At 38.9% G+C, this 18,510-nt stretch overlaps 1 long non-coding RNA gene across 1 annotated transcript in view; it reads left to right on the top strand.

Moving 5' to 3' along the window:
• The window catches only part of LOC116669037, a 28,584-nt gene extending 16,858 nt beyond the window's left edge, over nucleotides 1-11,726 (top strand). Inside the window, exon 2 of the long non-coding RNA XR_004326413.1 lies at nucleotides 11,497-11,726. This is a non-coding gene — a long non-coding RNA (uncharacterized LOC116669037). The remainder of the gene's footprint in view (nucleotides 1-11,496) is intronic.
• The last annotated feature ends 6,784 nt before the right edge of the window (nucleotides 11,727-18,510 follow it).

Genomic DNA, 18,510 nt, shown 5'->3' with positions numbered 1-18,510 from the left:
AGTTGTGAGGAGGCCCATGGAAAGTCTCGGTGGGAGACACAGCCTGCTTTTTCCCTCCGGGGTCAGATGCTCATAGAGCACTCCTGTCTTCCCAGGAGAGCAGTGCCCAGAGCAGACAGCCTGCCTTTCCTCACAGAACAGATGTCCAGTGGGGAGGGGCACAGAGAGGGACAGAGCAGTGTGTCAGGCATCCCTGAAGATGTGGAGAGGTTGTCACACCACTGATCAAAGGCTGTCACTTCCAAAGTCTTGTAGAAACCCCTCCTCTATGCTCAGGCCTGCCTCTGGCAAGACTGACATGTTAGACAGAACATTGAGTAGAACCAGCCTCTGGATAGCAGGAGCCAAAGGCAAAAATGCCCATGTCCCTGGGAGTGCAGCGTGGAAGGCAAGGCCAGGCCTCCGACTTTGCTGCCCCCGTGGCTACCCACAGGGCCAAACCCTCCATCCTGGGCACCTGGCTGCACCAGTGCCCAGAGGATTTCCACCAGCCCCCAGGACTCCCTTCCTGAAGTTGCTACTGGCTTACATAGAGCTCAGCATGCTTAGCCCAGACCTGGAGCACCAGGCCCAGCTTCTCCCGGCACAGCGGGAGCACCTGGAGCCTAGGGGCAGAAGGTGACTGTGAGGAGGATGCAGGGTGGGTGATGGGGTGAGTGGGAAGGGGAAAGCCCTGCCAGACAGAGCAGAGCCTCCCGAGACTGGGACAGGGCCAGGAGCAATGAGGAGGCTTAGATCACTGTTCCCCTGGACTGCAGTCTGGGAAAACGACCTGGGGGTGGGATGTGGGACCGAGACGTCTCTGACTGTCAGTGAGGACTTTCCTGTCTTTGGGAGACATGTGGAAAAGCAGTCAGACTGATGACAGTTTCCATTCTTGGAGGTACAGCATCAGCTCCAGAACCCGCTGTGGAAACACGTGGTGACTGAGAGCCAGCTACGTCTGTCCTGCCTGTGACAGCTGCAGAGCCCGAGCAAAGGACACCGCCGTCAGTATTAGCCAGTCTCTCCCGACTCCCCTCACCTGCAGTGCTGGGGCTCCCAGTGTTCCTTAATGTGTCTATGAATATACACGTCCTGATTATTCTTATCAGAGATAGTTTATTACTTGTGGCCTGCTGGGTCTGTCTGTATAATATATAAGGAGAGTGATTATCATTGTTTTTTGCCTTAAGTAAAAATTTTGCAAATTAAAAATAAGGGAGGTCACCAACTTAAAAGCAGTGTCCTGAGTGTGATCCACCCGAGGGAATTTCAAGACATTAGCGGCACCCAGTTGAGCTCATATGAGCAGAGGGAGCCTTAAGAAAATATATCAGGTGCATGAGAATTGGCAGGAAGTTTAGAGCCTCATGCCAGGGCCCCTGGGAGCTACTCACAGGCCCTGCCACCCCTCAGGCTGCCCCCTCAGCGACCCTCTGCACCACCCCTGCTCCAGCTTCCAGGACTGGTGTCTTTGCCATTCACCTTCTGCAGGGGAAGGAGCTCTAACTTTGGCCCAAAGCCACAAATGGGGAAAAAGGAGTGGCCATCATGTCTAATCAAAGTAAGGACAGAGTAATCCCAATGTCTGAGGTAACTGAGTGTGTTCATGATCAGCGGCCTCTGTCTTCTCTGCCCAGAGATGGAGCCCCTGATGCAGAGAACATGGGTCCTCAGAGGGAGGGAGTTCCAAGTTCTCCCTGGAAGAGGAAAGACAGAGGCCCCTGATTTAACTGGGAGCAGATGAAGCAGAGACCAGAAGACCAAAAGGGAGAGCTGCCTGGGCTGAAGCTCCAGCTTCACGGTTAGGAGCACAGGCTCTGTGTCAGTCTGTAGGACTTGGCCAAAAATCATCCCATCAAAGTCTGAATGCAAAGCCAAATTCACCTCCAGAAAATGCCCTCCGTGCAGAACCCCAAACATCCCTTGGCCAGTTGGAGGTGTGGGAAACATGAGATACTATGTAGCTCATGACAGACCTGGGGTTTAGTAACATACTCCAGAGTTCTTAGAAAACCACAAAACAAAACTCTAAGGGTCCCACTTGGTAAAGCCTTTAAGGAGATGTCAGCCAATCATGGAAAACTTGGGGTCCATCTACAAGAATGCACAGTCAGTCTGCAAAGGCCTTCCAATCCCCTTGCGAGTCTCCCACCTATATATTCTGCAGGGCTTGCTTTTAAAACTCCTTCAACTCCTCGACCACCCAAGAACATACTTTGAGTTACAGGCGAAGGTGGTGTGTACCTGGTTTACAAACCTTCCAAACAATGAACTGGTCCTTTTGCTTCAAGATAACACTGATTATTTTCCAGGATTTAAATCTAGGTTTAGGGTGACATCAGCAACAGTGCAAACTCATTTAGATTTACTCTTTCCAGGTCTTGACTGAGTATTTAGTACAGGTCAAGCACTGTGCAGAGAGCAGGTTGGGAACTGACTGCGGAAAATTCTGATCTGAGCAAACCTCTGAATCCACAGAAAGACAGAAGACGTGGTGTGAAGTGCTTGCCAGCCTAGGAGAAAAGGATGGAGACCAAGGTCAGGAAGTTCAGGGGGTGTCCTGGATTTACAACCTGCCTGTGCAGGGTAGAATTTGGCTCCGATTTCAGAGAACAAGACAGTGGTGGAGAAAGCTGGGAGCAGGAACAATAGAAACAGGTCCTTTAATTAAAAGGATTATGGGAATATTATGCAACCATTAAATTCCTGTTTTCTAAAGTTTTAAATGGATGTGATAATTACTCATCTGAATAAGTGACTGATAATATAGGGTAGTCTCATTTTTTCTCCATCAATTTAAGTGAAATTAGATAAATATGTTGTGTGATAGGTTTCTCATTTTTATTTAGGTTTTAGTGTTAATGTAAACATCAAAATGCCATAAATGTCCTTTGTTGGATAGACTGATTTCTATGTATCAGACACACAGAGCTGGGATGTGGACAAGTGACCCCAGCGTGTTCCCAGCCTCTCCCTTCAGGTCCTGTGAGGCAGTGACCTCCTCTTCATTCTCTGCTGTGGACCCAGGGCCTGACTCATATACTCCACTAACACTCCCTGAGACATTGCACTTAGAAAGTGCCCTGTTGTGTCATGGTCCAGACAAGGACTTCCACTACAAGGGACCACCAAAACTTTGACTCTTACAGAATTTGGTTTCTTCTAACAGCAAGACTGATGTGTAAGTGTGAATGTTGCCACTTGTCTGACAACCATGGAGACAAGCAGCACTCGTGCCATTTCTCACAAGGCCACCAGAGGGCGCTGTGTAACTGCTTATGAGAAACACCACTCCATGCAAAAGTGGTCCTTTCTAATGTAACCTTCATCAGAGCATGTTTTATAAACTAAGAATTTCTTTAAGGTATATATATCTATATACACACACACCCCACATATATATGATGTATATATGTATATATACCTATATATATTTATAAAAGCATATGTGTGTATGTATGTGTATATACAGATACATGCTTTTCTTCTTCAATCTCATGTGAAGCTAAAGTAAGTCTACTAAAAGTCACAAATATAAGGTGAGCCACTGAGTGGAAGTTGTCCCTTGTGACACCGAGACATGTGAAATTTTGTGTCCAACCCCTATCTGTGTCCACTTCTCTTTCTTCCTCTCTCCCCTCCAACATCTAAATTTAAGAAAAACACTTTGACAACCAGTGTAAAGTAGCAGAGATATTTTACAACATGTTGCCTTCTGCTTGTGCAGTGTAGATCTTTGGGTAGCAAGTGATCTGCTCACAAGACAGCGGGGTTATCCCTGAATACCTAGGAGACAATTGAAGGTGGGCAATAGGTCTCAGTGGGAGTCACTCAAAGGGAAATTCTCCTACTCAGCCCAGCCAGGGTGGGGGTCCACAGTGTCTCCCTTGCCAGCACTGAGTCTGCTTTGCCCTGGGGAACTTTGCTAAGATCCTGTGTATCCTGAAGGAGCATCAGGGTCAGAAAAATGAATAATGATTTTAAGAATTGTGAGAAGGGGATAGGTCATGACTTTAATTATCGGGTACTCTGCCTACAACAGCCTTCTCTGTGTTTTATTAAAACTGAGGTTCAGCCACCTGGGAACAGAGTCTATACCTTGGTTTCCAGTGTATTACAGGTCTCCAGCCCAGCACTTGGCCAAGAAGACATGCCGGTATTACTGAATGAATACCTTTGGGAGGCAAGATGTGACAGGTTTGAGAATGTATTTGAACTTTGTCTTTACCAGTGAGCTTTTTTGTTTGTTTGTTTCTAGTTGTGGCCTTTCCTTCTTTTATCTTTTCTTGTCTGCAAAGCTTTTGATTTCTCCAACAAATCTGAACAAGAGCCTTGCTGGATATAATATTCTTAGTTGTAGGTTTTTCTTTTATCACTTTAAATATATCATGCCACTCCCTTCTGGCCTGCAGGGTTTCTGCTGAAAAAGCAGCTGATAACCTATGGAGTTCCCTTGTATGTTATTGGTTGCTTTTCCCTTGACGCTTTTAATATTCTCTTTATCTTTAATTTTTGAAATTTTAAGGATATGTCTTGGTGGGCTTGTCTTTGGGGTAATCCTGTGTGGGACTCTGCACTTCCGGGATGGTTGACTGTTTTCCTTCCCCACGTTAGGGGAGTTTTCAGCTATTATCTCTTCAGATATTTTCTTGGGCCTTTTCTCTGTCTCTTCCCCTTCTGGGACCCATATACTGTGAAAGTTGTGTGCTTTATATTGTCCCAGAGGTGTCTCACTTTTTCTTCTAGCTCACTGATTTCTTGTCGTATTTCTTAAATTTCAAAAAATTTAATTACAGTCAGTTACAATGGGTGGGTCAATTTCTTGTGTACACTGTAATGTCCCAGCCATGCATATACATACATATATTCATTTTCATTAAATGTTATTATAAGATATTGAATATAGTTCCCTGTGCTATATAGAAAAAACTTTTTTTGTTAATCTATTTTTATATTTAGTGGCTAATATTTGTAAATCTCAAACTCCCAAATTTTTCCCTTCCTACCCTCTTTCCCTGGTAACCATAAGATTGTTTACTATGTCTGTGAGTCTGTTTCTGTTTTGTAGATGAGTACACCAGTGTCCTTTTTTTTTTTTTTTTTTTTTTTTGATTCCACATATGAGTGACATCATATGGTATTTTCTTTCTTTTTCTGTCTTACTCCACTTAGAATGATGATCTTCAGGTCCATCCATGTTGCTGCAAATGGCATTATTTTATTCTGTTTTAACATTGAGTAGTATTCCATTGTATAAATATACCACAACTTCTTTATCCAGTAATCTTTCAGTGGTCATTTAGGTTGCTGCCATGTCTTGCCTATTGTATATAGTGCTGCTGTGAACACTGGGGTGTGTGTATCTTTTCAAATTAAAGTTCCCTCTGGACATATGCCCAAAACTGGGATTGCTGGGTCATATGGTAAGTCTATTTTTAGTCTTTTGGGGAATCTCCATACTGTTTTCCATAATGGCTGCAGCAAGCTACATTCCTACCAACAATGTAGGAGGGTTTTTTTTTTTTCTCCACACCCTCTCCAGCATTGATCTGTTACAAACTTTTGAATCATGGTCATTTTGACTAGTGTGAGGTCATATATCATTGTAGTTTTGATTTGCATTTCTCTGATAATTTGTGATAGTGAGCATTTTTTCATGTGCCTATTGGCCATTTGTATGCCTTCATTGGAGAATTTCCTTGTTTAGGTCTTCTGCCCATTTTTGGATTGGATTGTTTATTTTTTTGTTATTAAGTTGTATGAGCCATTTATATATTCTGGAAATTAAGCCCTTGTCAGTCTCATCTTTTACAAAGATTTTGTCCCATTCTGTAGGTTGTCATTTTGTTTTGCTTGTGGTTTCCTTTGCTGTGAAAAAGCTTGTAAGTTTAATTAGGTCCCATTTGTTAATTTTTTATTTTATTTCTATTGCCTGGGTAGACTGCCATAGGAAAAACATTGCTAAGATTTACGTCAGAGAATGTTTTGCCTATGTTTTCTTCTAGGAGGTTTATCATGTCTTATCTTATATTTAAGTCTTTAAGCCAATGTGAGCTTATTTTTGTGTATGGGGTGAGGGAGTGCTCTAACTTCACTGATTTACATGCTGCTGTCCAGTTTTCCCAACATCACTTGCTGAAGAGACTAGACTGTCTTTTCTCCATTGTGTGTTCTTGCCTCCTTTGTCAAAGACTGTAGGTCTGTGGGTTTATTTCTGCGTTCTCTATTCTATTCCATTGATCCATATGTTTTGTGTTTATGCCAATGCCACACTGTTTTGACTACTGTAGCTCTGTAGTAGGGTCTGAAGTTTGGGAGAGTTATTCCTCCAGCTTCATTCTTTTTCTTCAGTATTGCTTTAGCAGGTCTGGATCTTTTGTGATTCCACATAAATTTTAGTATTATTTGTTGTTCTGTGAAAAATGTCCTGGGTAATTTGATATGGATCATATTAAATTGGTAGATTGCCTTGGGCAGTGTGGCCATTTTAACAATATTGATTCTTCCAATCCAAGAGCATGGGATGTCTTCCATTTTGTTAAGTCCCTTAGTCAATATTTTGTATAAGTCTCCATGTATAAATCTTTCACCTTCCTGTTCAGACTTATTCCTAAGTATTTTATTGTTTTGGATTCAATTTTAAAATGGATTGCTTCTATACTTTTTTTCCCTGCTAATTCGTCATTAGTGTAAAGAAATGCACTGATTTCTGTATGTTAATCTAATCTTTTATCCTGCTATCTTGCCATACTTTTACCATCTCTAGTAGTTTTGGTGTAGAGCTTTTAGGATTTTGTATATATAGTATCATGTCATCTGCATAAAGTGACAATTTTCAACTTCTCTCCAACTTGGATTCCTTTTCATTTCTTTTTCTTGCCTGATTGCTGTGGCTAGGACTACCAAGACTGTGCTGAATAAAAGTGGTGAGAGGGGCATCCTTGTCTTGTTCCTGGTTTTAGTGGGAAGGCTTTCAGTTTTTCACCTTTGAGTACTATGCTGGCTGTGGGTTTGTCATCAATAACTTCTATTATGTTGAAATATGTCCCGTCTATACCCACATTGGTAAGAGTTCTGTAATAAATGGGTGTTGAATTTTATCAGATGATTTTTCTGCATCTATTGAGATGATCATGTGGTTTCTGCCCTTTGTCTTGCTGATGTGGTGTAGCACATTGATTGATTTGCTTATGATGAACCGCCCTTGTATCCCTGAGATGAACCAACTTGATCATGGTGTGTGATCTTTTTAATGTGCTGTTGGATTCTGTTTGTTAATGTTTTGTTGAGGACTTTTGCATCTATATTCATCAATGATATTGCCCTATAATTTTCTATCTTGGTTATGTCTTTGTCTGGTTTTGATATCAGGGTGATGGTGAATGAGTTTATAGAATGAGTTTGAGAGTACTCCCTCCTTTTCAGTCATTTGGAAGAGTTTGAGAAGGACTGATATGAGCTCTTCTTTGTATGTTTGGTATAATTCCCTGGTGAAGCCAGTCGGTCTTGGGCTTTTGTTTATAGGGAGGTTTTTTTTTAATTGCTGATTCTACTTCGTTTGTAATGATTGGTTTGTTAAAGTGGTCGATTTCTTCTTAATTTAGTCTTCATAGACTGCATGTTTCCAGAAACTTGTCCATTTCTTCTAGGTTGTCCAATTTGTTTCCATATGATTGTCCATTCTCTGACCTTTTTTCTTTTTTTTTTTTTTTGTATTTCTGTGGTATTGATTGAAATTTCTCCATTTTCCTTTCTTACTTTATTTGTGTTCTTTCTCTTTCTTTCTTGGTGAGCCTGGCCAGAGGTGTGTCAATTTTTTTTTACTCTTTCAAAAAAACAGCTCTTGGTTTAATTGATTTTTTCTATTTTTTTAATCTCTATTTTATTTCCTCCCTGATCTTTATTATTTCCTTCCTTCTGATGAATTTAGGCTTTGTTTGCTTTTCTTTTTCTAATCCTTTTAGGTGGCAGGTTAGGCTGTTTACTTGAGATTATTCTCGTTTTTTGAGGAAGGCCTGTGTCACTATGAACTTCCCTTTGATTTCTTCTTTGATTTCATCATTGACCCATTTTTAGTAGCATGTTGTTTCATCTCCATAATGTTGTTTTAGTCCTCCTTTGCTTTTCTGTGGTTGATTTCTAGTTTCATGGCATTATGGTCAGAAAAGATGCTTGAAATAATTTCCATCCTCTTGTCTCAGTCCTGGAGTCTAAAATACTGAGATTAAGGTGTCAGCAGGGCCATTTTCTACCTGAAGGCACTAGAGAAGAATGTGTTCAAGTCTCTCTCCTTGGTTGTGACAGTATAACTCCAATCTTAACATGGTTTTCTTTCTGTATTCTTAACAAATTATTTCTGCAATGACCCTATTTCCAAGAATGGTCACATTCTGAGGTACTGGGAGTAAGAACTTCAACACATAAATTTGGGGGGGCACATTTCAACCCATAACAGCAGTGTATGAATTAAAATAACTTTCTTCATGACATCTGTTCAGATGCCTCCTGTGCACTGATGAAATACTATCATGTTTTATTTGTATTTGTTAGTTTTGAATGAGCTTAGTGAACTCTGCACTTGTGATAGGCACATTTCATTATATGTAAATTCAACAAAATGTATTGGGAGTACATATAAGAAAAAAAGAAAGATATGGTACGAACATTGAATAAATATATATAGAACAAAATTTCTCATCTGCCTAGATCCTCAAGCCTCTAGACTTAAGTACACTTTAAAGAATGTATGATAGTATTTGTGAGCCATTTACCATCACTGGGGGTCAATTTCTTTTAATTCATTTCAACAAATATTTACTGAGTTCCTACTCCGAGAAAGGCTGAAGGGTAAAAACAGATCTTTTTTTGTGAAACAGATAAAAGAAGATTTCCCATCGTCAAGTAATTGTCTACTAGGGTTTGAAAGACTTCAGAAAGAACTATTTCAAGGACAATTAAAAAATATAAAAATGTTCACTACGACAGGTGACAAAATCATAATCATTATAGTAGAACCTAGTATTGTGCCTGAGATATAGGGCAGAATGAACTTGTAAAAGTAAGTGTTATTACAGAGTAATTATTTGAAGGCAAAATTAGGAAAAATTGGGTACAAGCTGAGCCCTTACTCCTATTTGAGTCCTTCAGTACAGCAATGTATCCCAAAACTGGTGGCTCTGACATTTTTAAATATCTGTGAGGTTGGAGGCAACACACTAAATGCTCTTGAGGCTTTTTCTGTCATATCTAGTAAAGGAGATGCTGTGAAAGAGGGATTAAACTTCCTAAGTAAACTTCTAGGTAAGCTTTGTGGGCAAATGGGGATTTAAGTGCTTCCCTTTGGAGGACTTTGACCTTTTCTTTGCTTTCTAGATAGGAAAGCAAAATATACAAGGACGAAAACAGCAATACCTACAAAAACCTGCAGTGACTAAGAGGCTTAGAATCCTGTCTCTGCCACTTAACTGTCTGTGATCAAGTCACTTAGTTCTTCTTTGCCCTAACTTCTCATCTGAATATGGGAATAACTGCAGTGCCTACATCATAGAGTGATCCTGAGAGTGACCTGTGTTCTTTACATAAACACAGTTGAAATTCCTCAGGGCATAAACATTCAATGAAAGTTTATTATTATTACTTAAGGAGTCATAAAGCCCTTTTGCATGCTGTCTAGCATTTGGTGACAACTTAAAATACATTGTTACAATAATATTCATTATTTTAAATTTCACTTTAATTATTATGATTTTAACTTCAGCACTGCCTATGAGTTCTGGTATAACAAATATGTACTCAATAAATAAGCAAAAATACACATTAGAAAAAGAAACTGAAATTGTCAAATGGCCTGACTTTTTTTAAAGCAAACTAACACTTTTCAAAATAAATTTTGGAGATATAATTCAGTATTCTGCAAATGACATATAGACTAATGTAAACTAAAAACATTTATTCTGGCAGACAGAAAAGATGTAGATTGACAGTTGGCAGGCAGTCGAGATCAATAACTGAAGCTGAATAATCTGACATCAAACAAACCTCACTTACCACGTTTTGCTTTCACATCTCTGACATTCCTACTACTTATGCTGTTTTCAGCATTCTGCTGACTTCCTTACGGCATTTTGCTCTAAATTAAAATGTATGGGGGGAAAATGAGCCATTTTGTTACACGTTGAATTGCTGATACTTCCTTCCTTTGACAAGTCCTGACTTGCCTTCCAGCGCTCACATATGTTCTAGTGTTTTGTTTCACTTTAAATTAGCTATAATCTTTTGCATCATAGTATTGACTTTGCTTTTAAAAAAGATTCTCTATTCCATTATACTTCCTGATCAATTTATTTGTATCATCTTGCATGAGTTTTCTTTTTCTTACCACACAAACCATGCACGAGGACACACACACACCCTTGAATAGAACATGAAACTCAACTCACTTGAAGGGAGAATCCACAGTAGAGACCTGGAAACCATTCTATGGACAGCAGAGCTGTGAGAAAAGCAGCAAGTTATCTCCCTGTGAAAAAGCACCTGTTCTGGAGGCCATCAGGGGACTTTGTCCTGGCTGTTAGACTTTTTTTTAATTTATTTAAAAGACATGTTTGTTGTTTTTTTTAAATTTCTGGTGTACAGCACAATGTGCTATACAAAAGAAACTTTAAAATCTATTTTTATATATAGTGGCCAACATTTTGCAAATCTCAAACTCTCAAAACTTCTTTTTCTGGATTACTTCACTTAGAATGATGATCTCTAGGTCCATACATGTTGCTGCAAATGGCATTGTTTTATTCTTTTTTATGGCTGAGTATTATTCCATTGTATAAATACGCCACAACTTCTTTACCCAGTTATCTGTTGATGGAAATTTAGGTTGCTTCCATGTCTTGGCTATCATATATAGTGCTGCTGTGAACACTGGGGTGCAGGTATCTTTTTGAATTAGAGTTCCTTCTGGATATATACCCAGAAGTGGGATTGCTGGATCATAGGGTATGTCTATTTTTAGTTTTTTGAGGAATCTCCATACTGTTTTCACCTAACTGCATTCCCACCAGCAGTGTAGGTTTGATAGCTGTAGGTCTTGAGAAATTTTCAAAATGTTTTCAGAGGCATGAAGTGTTATACAAATTTATGAAACTGCGAGTGTTAGTGAATGGAAACACAGAATTCCCTCATGAGTATGAGATTTGAGGACACAATGGTCTGCAGTGGAATGAGATGTCACTTAATAGCTGAATGGTTGGAATAAAATTGCCCAACATGTTTAATTTCAGAGGTGTTGTTTACTTTTCTGTAAAATTAGGCTATTTATTTTACCTGAAAAAATTCTTGGAAGTTTTAAATACTATAAAATTCTGGCTCAATACTTCACCCATACATACAACACATGTGGAACATCTGTTATAGAAAGATTCTTTGCATTATTTTTCCAAAGAAGCCTATTACAGTTTTTGTTAGAATGTCTACCTTTTTTAATTACCTTTTTTTTCCCACTATTTTTTACAGTGCCTGCAAGGAGAGAAAGCCGAAGAAAGTGAAGTCCAGAGGGAAGAAAGGGAAAGACAATGAGCAAGAGAAGAATGATTTCTGGCACCCAAGGTACACAGAGCTGCCTGGCCTTTGGGTACAGCATGAAGACTTCTGCAGCTCTGACTTCTGAACATTCTGGAGTGGTTACTTTGCATTTAAAAGTGCAAATATGACTCAATAACACTGAATTGTTTTGTGGAGTTGAATATTACGTATGCTAGTTATTTCTCCCATTCTCTCTCCCTCAAACATTTCCATTCCTCTTCAGATGTGCTATTCTGTGTTCCTTACCTTGGAAAGGGATTGTAACACTCTGAACCATTAAAGAAGGCTGGTAGGCTCTAACTTTTAACTTCCAAATATTTAACATTTAGAGACCAGAGACCGCAAATGTTTGGAGAAAGCAAAAGGGAGAAAAGAAGACCTTTCCACAAAACTTTACTAAATGTCCCCCAGTACTGTTCAGATTTTTCAAAAATAAAAGGATTTTTTTCAGTATTGGAAAAGGGACAAACAGTGAAGAGATAATGAGAGTTTAATGGGCTTAAGAGAGGGAGCAAGAGCCTAGAGAGGTTTAAGGGACTTAAAAGCTAAGAGGGTTTAGGACCTGCTGTGGGCCCGGAGTCCTCCCTAGGTGGGCAGCAAGACCCCAGCTGCACCAGGCTCTCTGAGATTCTTCTAAGCCAGTTTTAATTGTGGAAAAAGGGGACTTCTTAATCGGAATATGCACGGTCCTGGATTAGGAGGTACCTCAGTAGACACTGACCTGATAGAGCTGTTGAAGACAAGGTAGGTCCTCACATCCTGAAAAGCTTGATTCTATGTGAGCCTCCTCTCCTGGGAGACTTGAACAAAAGGAGGGAAAGGAGCTGGTAAGGCTCAGTAATTGAGACAAATTTTTTGCCACCTTAGATCAATTAGGGCTTGAAATAGAATTGAATTTCTTGTACTTCAGAGTCTGTGAACTGAGATTCATATCTGCTGATTTCTTTAAGTGTTATAAAATATATATAACATAAAATTTAACATTTTAACCATTTAAAGTGTATTAAGAACCTTCACATTGTTATGCAACCATCGCTATCATCCAACTTCAAAACTTTTGCAACATCTCCAATTAAAATTTTGTATCCACTAAACACTAACTTTTCATTTCCACCTCCCCTTCATCCCTAGGCACCACTATTCCCCTTCCTGTCTCTGTGAGTCTGAATACTCCAGGTGCCTCATGTAAGTGGACTCATACAGCATCTGCCCTTTTGTGACTGGTTCATTTCACTTAGCATAATGTTATCAAGCTTCATCCATGTTGTAGCATTTGTCAGAAGTTCCTTTTAAAAGAAAGGAAAAGAAAAAAGGAAAGAAAATTTATAAACATATTTGTATGTATATTATTTATATATGTATGTTTATACATATATATACCACATTTTATTTATCTGTTGTTAGACACTTGTGTTGCTTCCAATTTTTTACTATTGTGTCTTGATTTTCTTAATCTATAAAGAGAAACAATGACTTTTGTCTTCCAGAAATGTATACACACATATATATTACATTTTGTAGCCCCAACAAGCACACACATTTATTAAAATGACAGTGAAAAACAAATATCAATTTGGTAAGTGATGACTCAGGAGCCTTGAGCTTCTAAAAAGCCAGGACAAAGTACCCCAAAGAGCAGGGAGCAGTTTCTTTTTTAAAGGCTTTTCAAGACCCCAGCCAGACAGCCCACAGCAGGCCCGTGGGAGGCCTGTATCTCCAGCACTCTGCTGTAGTTTTTTCCTGTTGTCTCTTTGTGGTGTTTTCTAATTTATTATTGTCCTTCAGAGTCTTGGTGAGCAGGTTAAATCAGTAATCAGCTATGTTTAATTATGTTAATGGTATTGGTTTTTAGTTACAAAGGTCTAATTAAGTTTCTTCAACTTTTCCCTTACAATTGTCTTTTTTACGATAATGATTTTTTTTAATCAAAGGATACTTAAGTTGGAACGATATTAAATATTAGCTCCGGGTTTGTTAAATAGAAGCTTTATTACTCTTTCATCTCTCCACCCCTCTCTTCCCCACATTTTTAGACCTAAAGAACCAAAGAAAAGTTGAAGGGAAAGTGGAAATGTGTATGTTGACTTACTCTTTGCAGATTTGATAAATAGCAAAAGGCAACATGATAGGTTAAAAAAACAAAAGCTATGGCTTAAAGCAGACGTGTGTGAAACAGAGGACTCTGATGTGGACACTGTCCTAGAGCTTGTTTCAGGCTGCTGTGACCTGATGGTGTTTGTTATCCACTGGATTCAGAGCGTTTACAACAGGGATGTGAAAGTTACAGATGTGAATTACCAGTGTTAGGCCCTCTGTCAGGGAGTCAGTCTTACACTTCTTGCCGTCCCTGGGGCCACCTTTTCCTTTTACTGTGACTTTGACACAAAGTTCTTATTTAACCCAGCAATAACATTTTAATTACATTTGTGCTATGGTCTCAATGTCTGTGTCCCCCCCAAGACTTGTATGTTGAAATCATAACTCCTGAGGTGATGGTTTTAAGACATGAGGCTCTTAGGGAGGTGACTTGGCCATCAGGGTGGAGTCCTCATGGATGCAGTTTGTGCCTTTATAAAAGAGGCCTGAGAAGCTCCTTGCTGCTGCCACCATGTGAGGACACTGTGAAAAGACAACCGTCTAGAAGGTGGCTCCTCACCAGACCCAGACCTGCCAGCCTTTGGTCTCAGCCTTTAACACTGTGAGAAATCATTTTCTGCTGTTTATAAGTCAGTCTATGGTATTTTTAAGCAGAATGAATGAATTAAAATAATTTCTAATGATTATCTTGGATAATTTTATTGAGGAAGTCTCATTTATTTTTATAACAAAATTTAAAATAAATTCTTAATACCTAAAAAGAAATAATGTTGATAGATTTTTAAATGAATTTGGGGATAAGTCACAACTCTGCACTATTAACCCTTTCCTTGCAAGGATATAATCCCTCTCTTCATGTCTTAAAATCTTCCTTTTTGTCCTTCAGGAGAGTTTTAAAATGTAAGGTGGACTCTGTATTTCTTAAATTTATCACTAAGTAATTTTGGCATTGATACTGGGATTTTGTCGTTACAGTTCTGCCTAACATTCACTGCATGCTGCTGATGTGGCCAACACTGTATTGAGTAACTTAACATTATTAACTTACTTAATTCTCACAAAAATCCTGTAAGTTAAGGACTATGTGGAAACGACTTTAAAGACAATGGAATTGACATTTAGATCAATTAAGGAATTTGCCCAAAGTCATGCAATAAGCATATGGCAGAGCTAGAATATAAAACTAAGTCTGTTTCCACATCACACTATTTTTTTTATTATTACACTATTTTATTCTGCTCCCTTGATTTAAGGAAATACACACATACACACACACATTGTTTTTTAATTAACAGAAACAGGTTTTAGATATTGTTTAGGACATTATTAGCATGGCAGTGTTAGCCTTATAAACCTCAGGTAACTGAGTGTGAGCCTTCCTTTCTCCATCTGACGATGTGGGTGCTTTGTGGCTGGGGAAGAAGAAGGTGACTCCTCTGACCGTTCTTACCTAAATCATAGCCCTCACCCTGGAAACTCCTGCGGGTGTATGTTAGAAAATGATACTACCCAAAATGATTTAAATATTGTACATAATAATTCATCAATCACAAATGGGGTCCCAACATCATAACATTTTGGAGGGAGGTCTTTATACATTTACGTTGCTATGTTTGTCATCTGAACAGAAGGAAGGTAAGAACTGAACTCACTTTGTGTTTGTAACAGTCACTTCAGCAATAAGCCATGCAGCTCACAGAAGCCCAGCCAGCTTCAGTTCTTAAATCTCCACGATTCACAGGCTGAGCTAGTAACACTGCAGCCCTCTGCCGCTGCAAGGCATAGGTAACGTTTATATTTTATTATTTGTTAGGTATCTCTGAGTCGAATTCTTATTGGCTAAAGAGACAACAGCAACCTATTGATAGGATGATGTATCTCCTAGTGCGTTGTGGAGAACCTTGAAGTGACCACATGTGAATCTGTACAAAAACAGTGATTTTTCCCTTTTGTAAATGTCCTACTAGTGTAAATAAAAAAGTAACTCTAAAGAACGTAAGTGAATTATTTGAATCTCTGTCCCATATTACATAAAAGCTATTGGAATTATTATTGAGATAATTTGGTTCACTGTGCACAAGCCATCAGGAATAAAAAGTTACCAAGGGCTGCCAATATGTAGTCAGGTTTTTTTCTCCAAATATAGAACGAATGTACTTGGGCAACAGTATCATGCAGCCATCAGTGATGCAGCCATCAATTCTATACCATATATTTTGTTATTACACTTTATTATTTCATTCAGCAATAAATCCCCAACAACTGAAAGATACTGAACATCGACTGTGGCAAAGCTTTGTATGAGACACTGAGAAAAAAATAAATTTGAACAGGACAGAACATTTATGCAGCAAGGTAGCAAATCCCTTAAAGAGTACATGCAAGGTGTTAGGGATTCACGGTGGGTTAAAAGAGAGAGTCAAACACCCATGAGCTGTAATGAGCTCGCAGCTCCCCCTCCCTCCCTCTCTGTCGTTTCGTGTTTTCAGCAGAAGTGCTACTAGGAATAGAATGTTTGAGCTGTTTTACCTTGAACAGTATAGACAATAGACGGGAGCTTCCTCAAGTTGATAATATGTACACAAAACCTCCAGCTAACATCTTACTAAATGATGAGAAACCTGAAACTCATCTATGACCAGGAGCAAAGAACAATATCCCCTCTTACCACTCCTTTGCAACACCAAAATGGAAGTCATTGTTGCAATAAGACAAAATAAAAGCTATTCAGTTTGGGAAGGAAGAACTAGAACTGTCTTTGCTCAGAGTTGACTTTGATTATCTATCAATAAAATCCAAAAGAATCAACAGAAACTTCCTGGAACTATTAAGCTGTTTTGGCAAGGTTTCAGGAAACAAGGTTAATATACGTAAGCCAACTGCTTTCCTATATATCAACAAAGAATAAGTGGGATTTGAAATTAAAACACAGTATCATTTACATCAGCATTCTTGAAAATGAAATATTCAGGCATAACTCTTAACAAAATATGTACAAGATCTATATGAGGAAAACAGCACTGAACTCTGATGGATATAACAGAAGAACTGAAGGAAGAGGTGACATCACAAAGATATGGCTGAATAAGATATAGCTGTGCATGCCCCCTTCCAAACAACAAAAATCTACCATCTATTTACAGACTACAGTGCCTTGAGGGAGTCATGGGATCCAGCACCATATGCCATGGGACCCAGGAGGAGCCTTGCCCACCTGCACATTGAGTAATAGGCTTGTAGACCTTGATCTTGGCTGTTGGCCCTGAAGTGGTCCATGAACTAGTTCCAGTTCCCCCCAGCCATGATCCAGGAGCCCCTGGAGAACCCTGTCTCAGATAATCACTCACACATGAAAAAGCCTATCTGAAGGCTTTGAATGGAGAAGTCCCAGCACACTGTCGGAACAAAGCAGTATGAGTGTGGATGCATTGGAGATAGAAGAAAATTTTGACTTGACCCACATCACCCCTTCCCCAAGGTGACACAGTTCAGGGCCAAGAGAGATCATTTCAGCTCATAATTTCTCCTACTTCTCTTTCAGTAATGAATAAATCATCATGACAGAAAAGCAGTAAGGAAATACCGGACTTGAACTATACTTTAGATCGAATTGACCTAACAGATATAAAGAGAACATTCCTTTCAACACAGGCAGAATGAGCATTCTTGTTGAACACACACAAAACTTTCTCCAGATAGATGTTACAGTCTTTTTTTTTTTTTTACAACTCAGCCTCATTTTTTCAGTTGAAGTACAGTTGATGCCCAATATTACATAAGCTACAGGTGTACAACATAGTGACTTACAATTTGCAAAGGTTATACTCTATGGTTACTATAAAATATTACCTGTATTTCCTGCATTATACAATATATCCTTGTAGCTTATTTTATACATAATAGTTTGTACCATGAATCCTCTATCCCTGTATTGTCCTTCCCCCATCCCTGTTCCCACTGGTAACTGCTAGTTTGTTCTCTATACCTCAGAGTCTAATTCTTTCTCATGTCTTCATCAATTTATTATATATTCATATTTCACATATAAGTAATATCATACAGCATTTGTATTTCTCTGTCTGACTTTCACTTAGCATAAGACCCTCCAAGTCCATCCATGTTGTTGCAAATGGCAACGTTTCATTCTTTATTATGGCTAAGTAATATTCCCTGGCATTTTCAGAGAATTAGAATAATTTTAAAATTTGTATGGAAATGCAAAGATCCTGAATAGCCAAAACAATCTTGAGAAAGAACAGAACTGGAGGAATCATACTGCCTGACTTCAAATTTTACTATAAAGCTACAGTAATCAAGACAGTATAAAACTGCACAAAAAAGACACACAGATCAATAGACCAGAATAGAGAGCCCAGAAATAAACCCACACACTACAGTCAACTAATCTTTGACAAAGGAAGCAAGAATATACAATGGAAAAAGACAGTCTGCTGTAAGTGGTGCTGGGAAACTGGACAGCTGCCTGTAAAAGAATCATACTATAATATCCTCCTAATACCATATACAAAAAAATTTTACAAATTGAAGTGGATTAAAAGCCTAAATGTAAGAACAGAAATCATAAAACTTCTAGAGGAAAACATAGGCAGACTATTCTTTGACATAAATCATAGCAATATTTTTATCTGTTTCCTAAAGCAAAGGAAATAAAGGCAAAAATAACCAAATGGGACCTAATTAAACTTAAAAGCTTTTTTGCACAGAAAAGATGACCACCAACAAAACCAAAGAACAATACTGAATAGGAGAAAATATTTGCAAGTGATATGACCTTTAAGGGGTTAATATGCAAAATATACAAGCAGCTCATACAACTCAAAATTTTTT

This window comes from Camelus ferus, chromosome 15, assembly GCF_009834535.1.
Source record: "Camelus ferus isolate YT-003-E chromosome 15, BCGSAC_Cfer_1.0, whole genome shotgun sequence".
NCBI lineage: Eukaryota > Metazoa > Chordata > Mammalia > Artiodactyla > Camelidae > Camelus > Camelus ferus.
Note: the sequence above shows the minus strand (reverse complement) of the source record. Positions and strands in the feature narration are given on the sequence as shown.